This window comes from Octopus bimaculoides, chromosome 3 (assembly GCF_046866305.1).
Source record: "Octopus bimaculoides isolate indiv1 chromosome 3, ASM4686630v1, whole genome shotgun sequence".
NCBI lineage: Eukaryota > Metazoa > Mollusca > Cephalopoda > Octopoda > Octopodidae > Octopus > Octopus bimaculoides.
This window is the reverse complement of record NC_142930.1, coordinates 55,251,600-55,266,866: the sequence shown is the minus strand read 5'-3', so window position 1 is coordinate 55,266,866 and position 15,267 is coordinate 55,251,600. Positions and strand designations below refer to the sequence as shown.

The window sequence follows — 15,267 nt, the reverse complement described above, 5'->3', positions numbered from 1 at the left end:
GAACCTAGCATGAAAAATGCTTGTCAGTATTATTAAAATACCGTCATGGTAACTGTAGTAACTTCAAACGTATGGAAGACAACAAATAAATGGTTCTCAAAGCTACACTGAACCGCAAAAGAAACGCGATTTTTTCAAATGTTATTTTTATATAGTAAATTCTGAAAATTTATTTCGGGGATGTAAGTGTAAATATCCCAAGACATGCATGTTTATGGCTGAGACCCAAATTGCAGATAACCTTTCAACTTACCCTGAAACGAGACGCCAAAACGCAGCTGCGTTGAAAGCCGTTGGTGGCAGTTGCAAACAATTGTCATGAAAACCGAAATGTACGTGCATCTCGTTGAGGTTATGGGTAGAAAAATCAACTTGAACCGCCTTCTTGGTGTTCGTAATTTGGACGCATCAGGTATGACCCGATTGTCAGCAGCGCAGATAGAACAAGCTATCGGTCGATTGCAAGGAAGGCAGCGTGCCCCTGGTTGTTGCGAAAGCTTGCAATGTCCAAGTCAACATCATCTATCACCTGCAACAGCGATACAACAACAGCAACAGCACCGTAGACAGTGCCCGCAGAGAGCACCCCTGAGTGACCACGCCCCGGCAGGACCACTTGATCCACCTGCAACACCTCCGTGATCGCTTCAGACTGTCCAGCGTGACAGTTCACGAGACAATTGGCACTGAACAGCGACCCATCAGCGACAATATGGTACGACGTCGACTGGCCGCCAACAACCTACGTTACTGTCGTCCTGCTCGAGGGCCTGTCCTCACCGCCCGCTACCGTCGGGCACGACTACAGTGGGCTACACAACACCGACATTGGCGGCATCAGCAATGGAGGTTGATAGTCTTCTCTGACGAGAGCCGGTATTGCGTTTCCACCTCGGATGGCAGAGTGAGGGTGTGGCGCAAGAGGGATGAACGCTACAGAAATGCATATGTCATGGAGAAAGACGCGTGGGATGGCCAATGCATCACGGTTGGAGGTGCCAGAGGCCTGAATCAGAGAATTAGGCCCATGTATTCCAAAACGTTGGTGCAAGCAGAGGAAATGGCATCACAGCGCAGCGCTTCGTTGACCAAATCCTAAAACCTCACATCGTGCCCTTCATCGCGCGTCACCATAGCCACGTGTTCCAGCAGAACAATATTCCCTTACACACGTCCAGAGTCACCACTGACTTCCTGCATCAGAACAACATCAGAACCATGCCGTTGCCGGCTCTCAACCCGGATTTGGACCCAATTGAATACCTGTGGGATGAAATCCAGAGACGGCTGAACCAGGTGGTCTCAAGACCGACAACTCGTGTGGAACTTTCCTCAGGGTGTGGGCACAGGTGCCAATGGCTTTTGCGAACCGCCTCATGCACTTCATGTACCGATGGTGTACGGCCGTTTTGAACACTCAGGGAGGGCATACACAGTACTGAACACGTCACGCCCTACAATCTCGATGTACTGGTCCGCCCACTACCAGAACGCATTCCAACGACCCTTAGACTACGGTCAAAGTGCATCCAAGAAATTGACTTTATCAGCTTTATCAAAATGTATCTCTGACAATGAAATTAAAACCTATTTCACAGTCACACACGTCTCACGTTTCTTTTGCGGTTCAGTGTATTTGCCAAAGAAACCCAAGTAGGTGAAAATAGCTATCCTTTTCGCACCGGTAGAAACAAGCCTTAAAATTTGTTCGGATAGCATGAAAGGAAAAGTACATGTCCTACTCTTGCCTACTCCTAAGACATCTTATGCAAACAGAAATGTTGAGTCTGCTATTCTATGAAGTACGAATAAGTATAGATATGTGTTAACAAGACGGTTGGGGATGCAAAACATTCGTGATGGGCTTAGCTAATTCCAGTCGGTAAAATACAGTATCAACAATATGGCTTCCGGCGTTCCTTTTCCGTTTCTTATCCATGAAAAATACCCCATCATTCAATAATTTGCTGTCTATTTGAAAAATAGATCCGCTTTACTCTATCAACCTCTATATGACATTCAAATGTCACTACGCTAACAAGTTTTTTAAAGCTGAACTATTATGACCCTTTAGAAATATATTGCCGTGTCACCAGATTCCGTCCTACTGTTGAAGATTCTACTGTATCTAAAGATACAGTAAAATCTTTAACAGACTCAAGATTAAAATTACCTTTCCTTGTTCTCCTAATATTAAGTCATATATCAATAAGCAACAGACGACTCAAGCCTACATTGGGTGCACATGCAGAGGCGAATCTGAATGTCCTCTGGGGTAGAAATGAGATATATACTCTGCTATTTATGGAGCACCGGTATCGGTGAACTATGACAACGGTCGATTAGAAATCAAGAGTTATATCGGAACCGTGGGAGAAAATTTAATTCCAAACATAACAACCATTTTTTGAATTTCAGGTACCGTGATAAGAGGCATTCAACTAAACTATCGGCTTTAATCTGAAGGCTTAAAGATGAAGGACGTATCTACGTCAACAAATGAACGATCCTTTCGAAAACCAGACCTTATATTGATGAGTCCAAAAGATGTTCAGTATATTCTCTTGAATAACTATGCCTTGAGAGCTTCCAACACAACGTAAATTCCAGGAACGAAATGTTTTCTAGTTGTTCACATTTTAAGAAATACATCTTGGCGAAATTTTAAAATAGGCTACGATCTGTTTACGTCTTTTTGACATTTGCTTAATGTCTTTTTCCTTTTGACCAGCATTCCTTATTCAAACGTCACCTGCTCAGAAAGCAACAAGCAAACAATCTTGTTCTCAGCTTGAATAATGGCGAGATAAATTAATGTTTCGACCAGAGAACCCTGGGTAGCTGTATTTTGCAAGCCTTGTAGTTTTTATTATAGTATTATCTTTACTCTGTTAGCTGATCGATTGTTATTCTGCTTGTTGAAAGCTTAATACATCATATATATATATATATATATATATATATATATATATATATATATACACGTATGTGAGTGTATGTACTCTTATTAGTATTGGTTTCTTCATAGACGTAATATAAACTAGCGATGTGATGAATCCGTGTTTCTGTGTTCTCAATGATAACCATGTTTTATATCTCCGTTTATAAATGGCTTTTGAAACAGACAAGAACTACACATAATTTCATCTTTCAATATGTAAATAAATATGTTCTAGACATAACAGCTGTATTATGTTCTATATCAACCAGTAACTGTACGAAAAATTTAATAAGCATTTTCTAAGCATTAACTCTGACGTTTCGTTTTAGTATTATAATTTATTATGTGGAAAGTACGTGGCTTAGTGGTTAGGGCATTCGACTCACGATCGTGAGTTCAATTCCCGTCGACACATTGTGTCCTTGAGCAAGACACTTCATTTCACGTTCACTCATCTGGCAAGAATGAGTAGTACCTGTATTTCAAAGGGCCAGCTTTATCACACTCTCTGCCGCGCTGAATCTCCATGAGATCTACGTGAAGGGTACACGTGTTTGGTGAGTGCTCAGTCACTTGCACGTTAATTTCACGAGCAAGCTGTTCCGTTGATCGTATCAGCTGGAACCCTCGTCGTTGTAACCGACGGAGTGCTCCTTTTTCTTATTATGGTTTTGCAGTGATAACTAACTTTACTGCTAAAAATGGGATACAAATGGAATCTAAGGAGCTTATTAATCTGTAAGAGAGACCATATAGATTATAGCACAAGATCATAAATTTAGTAGAAATAGCTATAACTGATTCGGTACCCGTGATCGATTAGCGCTTGATTTGTAGACTCTGGTTGGGTGTAACTGAAATACCAAAGGTACCTAAAACTCTTATTAACAATAATTGTTTTTAAATGAAAGTTTCGTATGAGAGAGTTTATAATCTATAAAATGAACCTTCACCGTATACTTGCTCATCATTGTACACATTCTTAGGGATGAAAAGCAAAGTTGTAATTGTCTGGATTTAAATTCAAGAAGTAGGTGAAACGAAACCAATCAGAGAAAAGGATTTTATCAGCGTACTATTGTTTCCTTGAAATTGCCTTTAAAAATAATACTGATTCCGTAAAAGGACATGAAATCAAATATTTGTAGGAAAGATGTATAGTTGATGACAAGACAGGTCTAGTACTTTGTTTCGCCTCAGAGAGAAGAAAATCAGATTTGTTTCGGGTGAGATCTGAATTCAGAATAACTGAATGAATCAAACCAGTGATATCACTGATACTTATTTTTCTGGACTTTGCAACAAGAAATTCGGAGTTAACGTCAGCAAATCTGAACTCAGAACTTAAAGGAATATAAGTAGGGACTGAGAAGAAGACAATTCTGTCCAGCTTACGATTAATTGAGGTATTAATCAAGCTGCTAGTCAAACCACAATGACACCAATCATGCGAAAACAATATAACGATTTAATTACCCTGATATTCTTTTATTCTTCTACTTGTTTCAGTCATTTGACCGCGGCCATACTGGAACCTTAAAGGGTTTTAGTCGAGGAAATCGATTCCAGGACTTATTCTTTGTAAGCCTAATACTTATTCTATCGGTCTCTTTTGACGAACCGCTATGTTACAGAGGCAGCACATCAGGATAAGTTGTCAAGAGATGGCGGGGGACAAACACAGACACACTCATACATACATACATACATATGACTGATTTCTTTCAGCTTCTGTCCACTAAATCTACTCACAAGGCTTTAGTCGGCTCGAAGCTATAAAAGGTGCCACGCAGTGAGGATGAACCCGGAACCATGTGGTTAGGAAACAAGCTTCTTACCACACAGCCACGCATGTGCCTATATGACTATTTTTTCTTGAGACCTCCTGATGAGATCTGGACTGACAACTTGAAGGAACTAAGCTAACAATTACAATTTATTAAGTGCGCCAGCTCACCAACAATCCTGTGCTGACATGAATCAACCGCAAACACTTGAGTGTCATTTTATTTTATCGACCCTGTAAGGATGAAAGGCAAAACTGATCTCAGCGAGATTTGAACTCAGTGCATAAAGAACCATAAAATATACCGCAAGATGCTCTAACAAGTCTGCAAATCTATTGCCTTCATTAATGCTGACAATAATAAAATTAAACAAAAACTGGATAAGAAAAAAAAAATTAAACAGGTGGATTGGAATTACTAGTGTCCATATTGATCTGACGAAAATGGTTTTAAAATGCAATTATTTGAAGAATATTACAATTAGACTTTACGTTGTCCAGAATACTGCAATTAATCTTATTCGCACCGTTTTACTAACATGCTATTATAGATCATCGATGAATGTGTTTAGATCGATATATTAAGAAGGACACTGTTTAATTGCTTTGTTTTGAATTTTTCAAGTAGTATATTATCATATCTAAATGGTGGCAATGGTGGGGCTGAAGTGATGACGATGGAGATGGTAACAAAGATCAGTTTTTTAATCTACTGGATCACTGGAGAAAAAACAGCCAATGTAGAGGAAGAGTATCAGTCTTTTTTAGCTCATTCTCTCAGAAAATCTGAACGAAACACTCATTGTACTTGCCTACAGCTAGGTTGACTGAGATATTTCAGGTAATATATATATATATATATATATATATATAAACAAATGGTAAATGAGTATATGCATATATACGTACAGGTATGTGCATACCGACATCCACCTGTATGTATAGGTGCATATCTGGGTACAGGACATTGCAAACAAAACAGAGACGAGAAAACACACAAGCCACATAGAGAACATTCTACTTCATCAGCTACCTCCGTTTTAACACCGGCGTTTCGAAGAGCTAGGCAGGACGCATCGTTAAAACAGCTCTTCCCATGGACCGCAAATTAAATTTGTATACACAAATTAAATGTTGCCATGGAGGAATGTTGTGGCGGACAAAAAACAAGACAGGAAAACAAACAGAAAAGGCTTTACGGCCAGACGAGAAAAATTGTTTGTGTGTGAACGCTGTGAGGCACGAACTTGAAAGTAGGGACGAAATGGTTCGTGTGTTTGCTCGGCGACACCCAAGGAAGAAAAGGATTATTGACCGATATATATATATATATATATATATATATATATATATATATATATATATAAATAATAAATACGACCTTTTAAAGCCTAGCCAGGTTCATGGGCTCGGTTTCCCGGTTTCAATGGCGAATGTGTTCCCCAGCTGGACGGGACGCCAGTCCATTGCAGCATTACTCATTTTTGCCAGCTGAGTGGACTGGAGCAACGTGAAATGAAGTGTTATGTTCAAGAACACAACGCGTCACCCGGTCCAGGAATCGAAACCATAATCTTACGATCATGGTGCTGACACACTAAGCCACGCGCCTCCATATATATATATATATATATATATATATATATATATATATATATATATATATATATATACAAACATATATATATATATATATATATATATATATATATATATATACATACATGCATATACATATATACACACACACATATATACACACACATGCATACATACATATATATATATATGAAACATCTTTTCTTTCGAAATTGTATAACTGATTTTTAAGTGAAGTACAAGGCTACACAACTTAGAGACGAAAGGCGATAATCAATTACATCTATCTCTACTTGACAGATACGTATTTTATACACCACAGAATGATGAAGGGTAAAACCAGTATGGAAGAATTTGAACTTAAGACTTAAAGAAAGCCAGATAAATATCACAAGATATCTGGTCCGACGCACGAGCGCTGCCAACAGTGTGTATCGTTTTCATTCAGGATTTTTCTCGTAATTTACCCTTAATAGTTTCATTTATGCTTCTACACTGATAGGCTAAGACCTGCAGCAATCTTTAAAAACCCTAAATAAAGCAATAATTGAAATTCAGTTAGTGCTCGGACATATAGTATTCTTAAACTGCAACATTTTAATCTTGCTATAAAATTGAAGTGGATATCCGTCTGTCTCTCCATCACATCTATTATAGAGCGGGAAAGAAGGGCGGAATCAAAATATACTACGTCACAATGTATTTTTAGAAGAGGAAGAGAAAAAAAATGTTGTTAAGAAAGAAAAAAAGAGAGAGAGAGGATGTGTGTGTGTCTGTGTGTGTGTGTGTGTGTGCGTGTGTGTGCGTGTGTGTGCGTGTGTGTGCGTGTGTGTGCGTGCGTGATAGATAGATAGATAGATAGATAGATAGATAGATAGATAGATAGATAGATAGATAGATAGATAGATAGATTGGCCGGTAGTGTTGTCATCAAGGTAATTAGAAAGTTTTGATAAAAACGCTGGAATTTAAGTGTAAGTCTGTCAACAGAGCGCAACATAGTCACTGAGCACTTATACACAATATTGCAGCTCAAACGGTGACCACTCAAAGGGAAAGTAGTGGGTATTTTGAAGCTACATTTGTTCTTATCACGAGTTAAGTGCAGTGCAAAATTTCTCGCGTTATAATTATAGTTGTTGTAGTTATTGTTATCATTATTATTCTACTTCTCAGAGCTCTCTGTCTTACTTGCTCTGTTTGATTCTCTGAGAGAAGATAGCAACCTGTTGCAATAGGTCTCACAGGGTCTCTTCCCGCAAACTATAAGCTTTATTAACTTTACATTAACTTATCGTGGAAGACATTCAACACCCAAGCACCATTCTCAAAATCCTATCTGTCCCTAAAAGAGCGGTTTGGGGGCCTGTTCTGCCCTCATGTCAATTCCAATTTCTCTGACATATTTCTTGAACCTGAGAGTTAGTGCTTCGAGTGCCCCTGCAATTTCGTCTTTTAATTGTCTGTATTTCTCGATCTTTTCCGAGTTATTATCATTATTAATATTGAGTGAGCGAGCAGTGCATACTAGCAAACTCACACTAAGGTAAAATAAACGAAGCCCAGTGTACCCATCATGACTACCGGTCTGATAAGGATACACAAGGCAACATGCATCACAGCCATATGTGCGCGACATGATGATCTCATATCAAAATAAACAGCGTATGACCTCGCAGGTGGGGACCAGTGAAAATTTTCTTCAGGTCGAGTGGCCCATCCCGCTCAAAAGGTCCTTGAATAAGGGTTGTTTAAGGATGTTGAACGAAACACCCATGTTTCCAAAGAGAATTATTCAAACCCCAAAGAATTCCTTTCAACACATGGCTATGATGCTCTCCTACTACTTCTGCTCGTTATCAGGGATGCACATATCGTTAGCCACTTTAACTTGTTAAAGTCTGACAACCAAATCTGCGGTATTGAGCAGAATATTTATTGTAGCCCATCTTTTATATCAAGACAAAACAATGTACATGATAACATTTCCAATCAGAAGCCATGTCAGCCACTGCCTGGTACTGCATCTGGGCATTGTTATTATTATTATTATTATTCAGTAGTTTTATTTTTATAACGTGCTTTCACTTCACTACCGAGCGCAGCTCTGTGCGCCTTGGGTATGTGCTGTGGTTTGCTGTGGTGCTCTTATGTTTACTGTATTGAAAGTGTTTTGCGTAGAATGTGTGCAGTACCCAGTAGTGCAATTTTCTGTATGTTATATATATTTGTAAGTCCTGGTGTTTTTGTTATGTATTTGTCTGAATATTTTTTTATTATACCTAAGGCACCTACTATGATAGGAATTGTTTCTGTTTTTAGATTCCACATTCGAGTTATCTCTATTTCCAGGTCTTTGTATTTTGAAAGTTTTTCCATTTCTTTTAGAGAAACGTTGTCATCTGCTGGTATTGAAACATCAATTAGAAGGCATTTTTTTCCTTCATGATCTTTGACAACTATATCTGGTCTATTCGCCGCCTTTGCAAAGGCGGAGGTGGATAGATTCGGATGAAACTGTCAGGGATGTTTGGCCTCGTGACTGCCACGAACTAAGTAGAATTTTGAATTGATCGAGTGCTGTACAAGGATTCTGGATTATTTGTTATATTTACTTTACGTGAAGTATTACGATCTTATATACATATATTTTTATTTATTTATTTATGGGTTTCAAGCAAGTGGCTGTGGTCATGCTGGAGCACCACCGTGACTTTCCGTCTTTATGCTGTGCTCTCTTCACGTTCCTTGCATGGCTCTTCTCCTCCACCTGATATAGTCCAATCAAGAGTTTTGATGGCACATCTGGTGTATAATAGAATTTGACATCACTGCCCTAAACTGTGTCTCATTTCGAGCCCTTGGTTCGTTTGGTATCGTGGAGAGGAAAGCGTTGAGTTTTGTTTTGAAGACCTCTATATCCATGTCTTGCAGGTCTCTCAAATATTTTGGCAGGGCATTAAAGAGCTGAGGTCCTCTGAAACCGAGGCTGTTGCAGTACCTTGTTCTTATGTGAGATGCAGTGGACGGTACCCTTGGTACCATGCAGTGGCGACCTGTGCGGGCATTCGTGTAGTACTTGATGCCAAAGTTTGGTACCAGTCCTTCCAGTATTTTCCATATGTATATTATAACATATCTCTCCCGCCTGCATACATATATATATATATATATATATATATTTATACATACATACATAGTTAATTTATAATATATTGATATATATATATATGTATATATATATATATATATATATATATATATATATATATATATATATATATATATATATATATATATGCATGAATACATATATACAGGCACGCACGCACACACACACACACATACATATAATACTAGAGACAGAATCAAAAATGAACTAATACCAACTATTTAGAGACCAAGTGAAACAATTAACAGAGGAGATATCTAAAGAGATCAGACGATTATCTAATATATTACTATTTATACCGACAAAAATGTTTATTAAAAATAGAACAAATTCTACAGGGAGCACAGCTAGAAGAAAATGTATAAATAAAGAAGGAAGCTAAAAGTAAACAAAATTGAAATATTTCATGGAGAAATAAGTGTAATTGCTAAAACGAAATTCAGTAATCTCTCGATTATAGCGGGTATTACGTTTCAAACCCTCCACAATAAGTAATAATCCGCGAAGTAGAAACAGTACTGTATATTTTTTTTTATCATTTTTATAATTTGTATACATATCACGGATAAATCGACGTAAACTTAAATAACAAACCGCGATAGGTGAACCGCGATGTGGCGAGGAATTACTTTGTAGTACAATAAATGCAGAAAGGGACCAAACGATAAAAAGTTCCTGACATTCCAGATATTCTGTTATTTATTTATTTAAAGTATAATATTATATTTATGTTTTTCCTTTATTTTTATTTGGAAGTACTGACTTGTAATTATGTTAATCGGTGTTTCTCCAACTAGCAAAATAATTTCGAAATTGAAATGTCACATCCTTACTGTAGTGGCTTCAGTAAGTTTGTTTCTATACTACCTTTTCCTCTTTTGAGGATATTCCTAATGGAATCCTGCTGTTGATTAAGAATATTAAACATCGCTCAGGGAATTGGGAAAGTAGAAAAAAAAAACTGTAGTGTGTAGAAGTAAATTAAGGACATACTTATTGTAAAATGGAAAAAAAACCCTCAGAAAATTTAACATTTTTCATGATGGCTTACTCAAAACTTTTTAAATTTTGGCAAAAGACAAGCAAGTTCAGAGAAGGTGGCTTAGTCGATTACATCGACCCCAGTGTTCAACTGGTACTTATTTTATCAACCCCAAATGGATGAAAGGTAAAGCTGACCATAGCGGAATTTGAACTCAGAGCGTAAGGACAAACTAGATGTCGCTAAATATTTTAGCTGGCGGGTTAACTATTCTGCGAGCTTGCCGCCTTGTTTAAAACAAGAATATTAACAAATAAATCTACTAAAATCCATTTCTGATTTACGCTGGGAAACAAATGAAAATATATGAAATGTCAAACTCTGAGAATTTCAGACAAACATCGTATTACCTAACAACGTAGGTTTTTTAAATCACATATAACACGAAGAACAATCTTTTCTACTCTAGGCACAAGGCCCGAAATTTCGGGGGAGGGACCAGTCGATTAGATCGACGCCAGTACGCAACTGGTACTTAATTTATCGACCACGAAAGCATGAAAGACAAAGTCGACCTCGGCGGAATTTGAACTCAAAACGTAAGGACAGGCAAAATACCAATTTCTTTATTGCCCACCAGAGGCTAAACATAGAAATGGACAAAACAACTGATGAGATCAGTAAATTGATATGATTTTACATAAAATATGACTTTTAAAAATTAAATGAAATATATAAAAAATCGAATGAAATTAACAATACAGGGACAATACAAATGAAGCGATGATCAGGCCACGCTCCGACCCCACAAGCCCCGATCTATCGCTGGTACCTATTTTGTTCTTTTTTCCGTCTATTCACACGGTTCCATGCACGCATAACACTCGTGCAACATGCTTCCATCTCTTTTGGAACGTAAACTCCGACAGACATCTCTTCTCCAGCCACACATTCCTTTTCAAATGAAAAATAAAAAATGATCGTAAATTGTAGCCATAGATAAAGCTGCCTGTCTTAATTCTTTTTATCCTAGTCTTCCATACTGCCTCTTTCGTTATTGCTACAACCGTGAGAAAACAATTCTTACCTTCGTTTGTTATAACTCCCGGTGGATCAATTTTATAATTGACTCAATCGACAGCTGTACTCTTCCTTCGCCGAACAGGTGTTCAGCATAAGCCCACATTTCAGATATCTCCGGACACTGAACAATAGCGTGAGGAACGGTTTCCCTGTCCCCTACCCCGCATCTTGGACAGTTCGGCGACCGACGCTTACCGTGTCTTGCGAGCTTATCCCAAACGGGCAAGGCACCTCTGTAGCATTGCCAAGTTAAGGACTTTTGGAAGTTGTATAACGTTCTCAACCCGGTGAAACAGGCTGTCCAGTTGAATAAACCCGAGACCTAGAGTCGCCCCCAGGCCATCATTGCATTCAGACTCTACCAACCCACTATATAAAATCTGTATTTGACCCCCACCGCTGGCGTTGCCCAAGCGCCGAAATAGCAAGAGGGCCTTACGGCACTCTTTATGCCATTCACTCGACCTCGGTCTACGAGAACACCAGGGTTCCTGTTCGCAAAAACTTTTGAACTCCGAGAACATTTGTCTGGCCAGCGGAGACCACACCCGTTCACTATCCAGGAGAATCCAGAGGTGCCTCAATCTCAACGCATGTCTGCGCATCATTAACCAAGGCATCCCTAAACCTCACTTTAAAGGCTTTTGACAGCAGACAGAGCGTTTCACAAGTGGCGACCTGCCCTTCCACAAAAAGCGAAAGAGCTGTCTCTCCAACCTGATCAACCACCAATCGGGACAGGGCACGACGGTCATGCGGTAGATAATGACCGATGCGATAATCACATCGGCCACCTCTACCCTCCTTTTCAGGGATAGCCACCGCCAAGAACAGGTCTTGAGTACTGCCGCCACCCTGCTCAATATCTCCGTCCAGTTCTCTATCTGGAGGCCTGGTCCAAACCAAACTCCCAGCAAATTAACCGGTCCCTCCGTCCAGCGCCCAACAACGCTGTCTGAAGGCATCAACTTGCCAACCCAGGTGCCGAGCTGCAAGCCGACCGACTTTTCCCAGTTAATCTTTGCTCCTGCCACCTCCTCGTAATCCTCAATAGTCTTACCCACCTCACGTAGGCGTGCTACTGCGGTTACGCTGATAGTGATATCATTCGCGTAAGCCGTAACAAACACCTCTAGAACTGGTTCTCTCGGAATGCCACTCAACCTTCGCAGTAGGGGCTCCAGAGCCACCACAAACAATAGCGGTGAGAGCGGACATCCTTGACGAACCGACCGTCTGATGCAGAACGGCTCTGAAAGGAAACCGTTCACGCGAACTATCGAGTCAATGTTGCGGTACAAAGCGATAAACCACCTGAGGAAGCCAAGGCCCACGCCGAACCGCGCAAGCACAGTCTCCAGGCATCAAAAGCTTTAGACTGGTCCAAATGTACCAGTGCCCCACCTTTGCCAGATTTATTACCAACCCTCTCTATGGTATAACGGATAAGATGGAGGGTATCCTGAATGGTTCTGCCAGGGATGGCACATGTCTGTGCCCCCCCACCCCCGACTATACCATTCGCGACACGCGCCAACCTTTTCGCTAAGACCTTGGCCAAAATCTTCTAAATTTCCCTGATGTCACATTCTGCCGTCTTTAAAAAAGGGAAGACCATGTGATTGTGCTTGTTTAGAAAGAGAACAAGCAACAGGATGGGTAAATAATTTTATTCAAGTGAATATAGTTCTTTATAAATATTCGATATATCTATTGGCGTCGAAGAGACGGTTGAAGCGAATATAAGCTTGATCTAAATTCCTGTAAAACTTGGAAACAGACCATCTAAATTTCAATTATACAGTTTTAAAAATGTTACAACTACAACGGCAACAAAAATAATCCACCCTCACACTGACACAAGAAACAAAAACATAAATTTGAGTTTCTAAAATAGTTATTGTTTTAATTATTTTATTGTTGGCGTAACTAAGAGTCTAATGTGTGTGTGTGTGTGTGTGTGTGTGTGTGTGTGTGTGTGTGTGTGTGTGTGTGTGTGTGTGTGTGCGTGTGCGTGTGCGTGTGCGTGTGTGTGTGTGTTCGCTCGCACAGTTCATTTAAATTATCAAGGTGAGTGCAGGAGATTATTTCGCTCTTTTTCAAAATAATTAGAAAATGGAAAGAAACGAGAAAAAATATCCAGTATACAACGATTTACATAGAGTAAAAATGGATAGGACTTTCACTTAAGAAATATCGCTTCCAGGCTTGTGTTTAATAGCTGGTTATTTCCTAACGAAGGCTTCCTTCTTCATGCACACGTACACCAGCACATACACAAACATACATACCGAGCATACATACATACGTACATACATGCATACATACATACATGCATACATAACAGATGTACCAAGTTTTATACATATTTACATATATACACACATATATACGCTTATCTACGTGTATATATTTACATATATACACACATACATACGCTTATCTACGTATACGTATATGTACGTATGCGTGTGCATAGAGAATGTGTTACTGGAATGTAGAAGTCAATGGAATGCCTCATATAAACATACTTATCCACTATATATTCTAACCGCCGGGGTTATGTAATTCATAAAGATGCCCCTCATGCACCACTGCTCTATCTCCCGGAAGACGAAGCTCCGCATCTACAACGCATCGACTCTCTGCAGTCTCCTTTGTGGGGCAGAAACGTGGTCTCTCTCGGAGACCTGGCAAAAAGAATCGACAGCTTCGATAGCAAAGCTCTGAGAACTATCTAGAATATCAAGTGGTACCATTACATTTCCAACAAAGAGCTGTGCTTGCATCAGCCCGCAACCTCCCACCTGATAACTATTCGTCGCATGCACTGGTACATACATGTCCTCTGTCTCCCGCAAAATCATCCTGGCAGGGCTTTAATCTCATTCGACGCAACAACTGCAGACTGGAAAGGGACTCGTGACAGGCCCCGCTCCAGATGGTTGGACGTGATTAAAGAAGATCTCCAGTAATTCTGACCGCTCACCCTCGCTGCCGAAAGAATACTTTCGGCAGTAAGAGATACCCAAAAAGTGACGGAAACAGGAGAATTTAAAGAGAAAAGGAAGAGCAGACTGAACAAATGAAAAGAAACTGCGTAGCTAATTCATGCAATGAACCGAAAATGTTTGAAGTGAAGTCCCCTTCGGTTGACGGACGGGAACTTGAAATGAGAGACCGAAACGTCAGTTTTGATTGACTTCTGTACGATAACACAAAATGAATATAAGTGCAGACGTGACTGTATAGGCAAAAGCGTGCATTAAGTATGTGGCTTCAAGACAATAAAAAAAATGGTATTAATGCCGACCAGGAGATGTGATAGAAAATGAGAATTATAAGATCTTATGAGATTTTGCCATAAAGACTGTCCATAGGCGCAGGAGTGGCTGTGTGGTAAGTAGCTTGCTTACCAACCACATGGTTCCGGGTTCAGTCCCACTGCGTGACACCTTGGGCAAGTGTCTTCTACTATAGCCACGGGCCGACCAAATCCTTGTGAGTGGATTTCGTAGACGGAAACTGAAAGAAGCCCGTCGTATATATGTATATATAGATATATGTATGTATGTGTGTGTTTGTGTGTCTGTGTTTGACCCCCCATCATCGCTTGACAACCGATGCTGGTGTGTTTACGTCCCCGTAACTTAGCGATTCGGCAAAAAGAGACCGATAGAATAAGTACTAGGCTTCCAAAGAAT

The 15,267-nt window shown here is 39.7% G+C and overlaps 1 protein-coding gene across 17 annotated transcripts in view; it reads left to right on the top strand.

The window, feature by feature from the left end:
• LOC149136544 (uncharacterized) overlaps positions 1-15,267 on the top strand; it is a 151,887-nt gene that overhangs the window by 95,726 nt on the left and 40,894 nt on the right. For 12 of the 17 annotated variants that reach the window (XM_089348999.1, XM_089349008.1, XM_089349009.1 and 9 more), the window contains one exon: positions 2,419-2,922. The exons of 1 other annotated variant lie outside the window; for it this stretch is intronic. The gene's annotated coding sequence lies outside the window, so the exon portion shown is untranslated. Of the gene's footprint in view, positions 1-2,418; positions 2,923-6,626; positions 6,884-15,267 lie in introns of those variants that run through there. 4 more of the 17 variants (XM_089348998.1, XM_089349010.1, XM_089349004.1 and 1 more) reach the window with 3 other exon arrangements.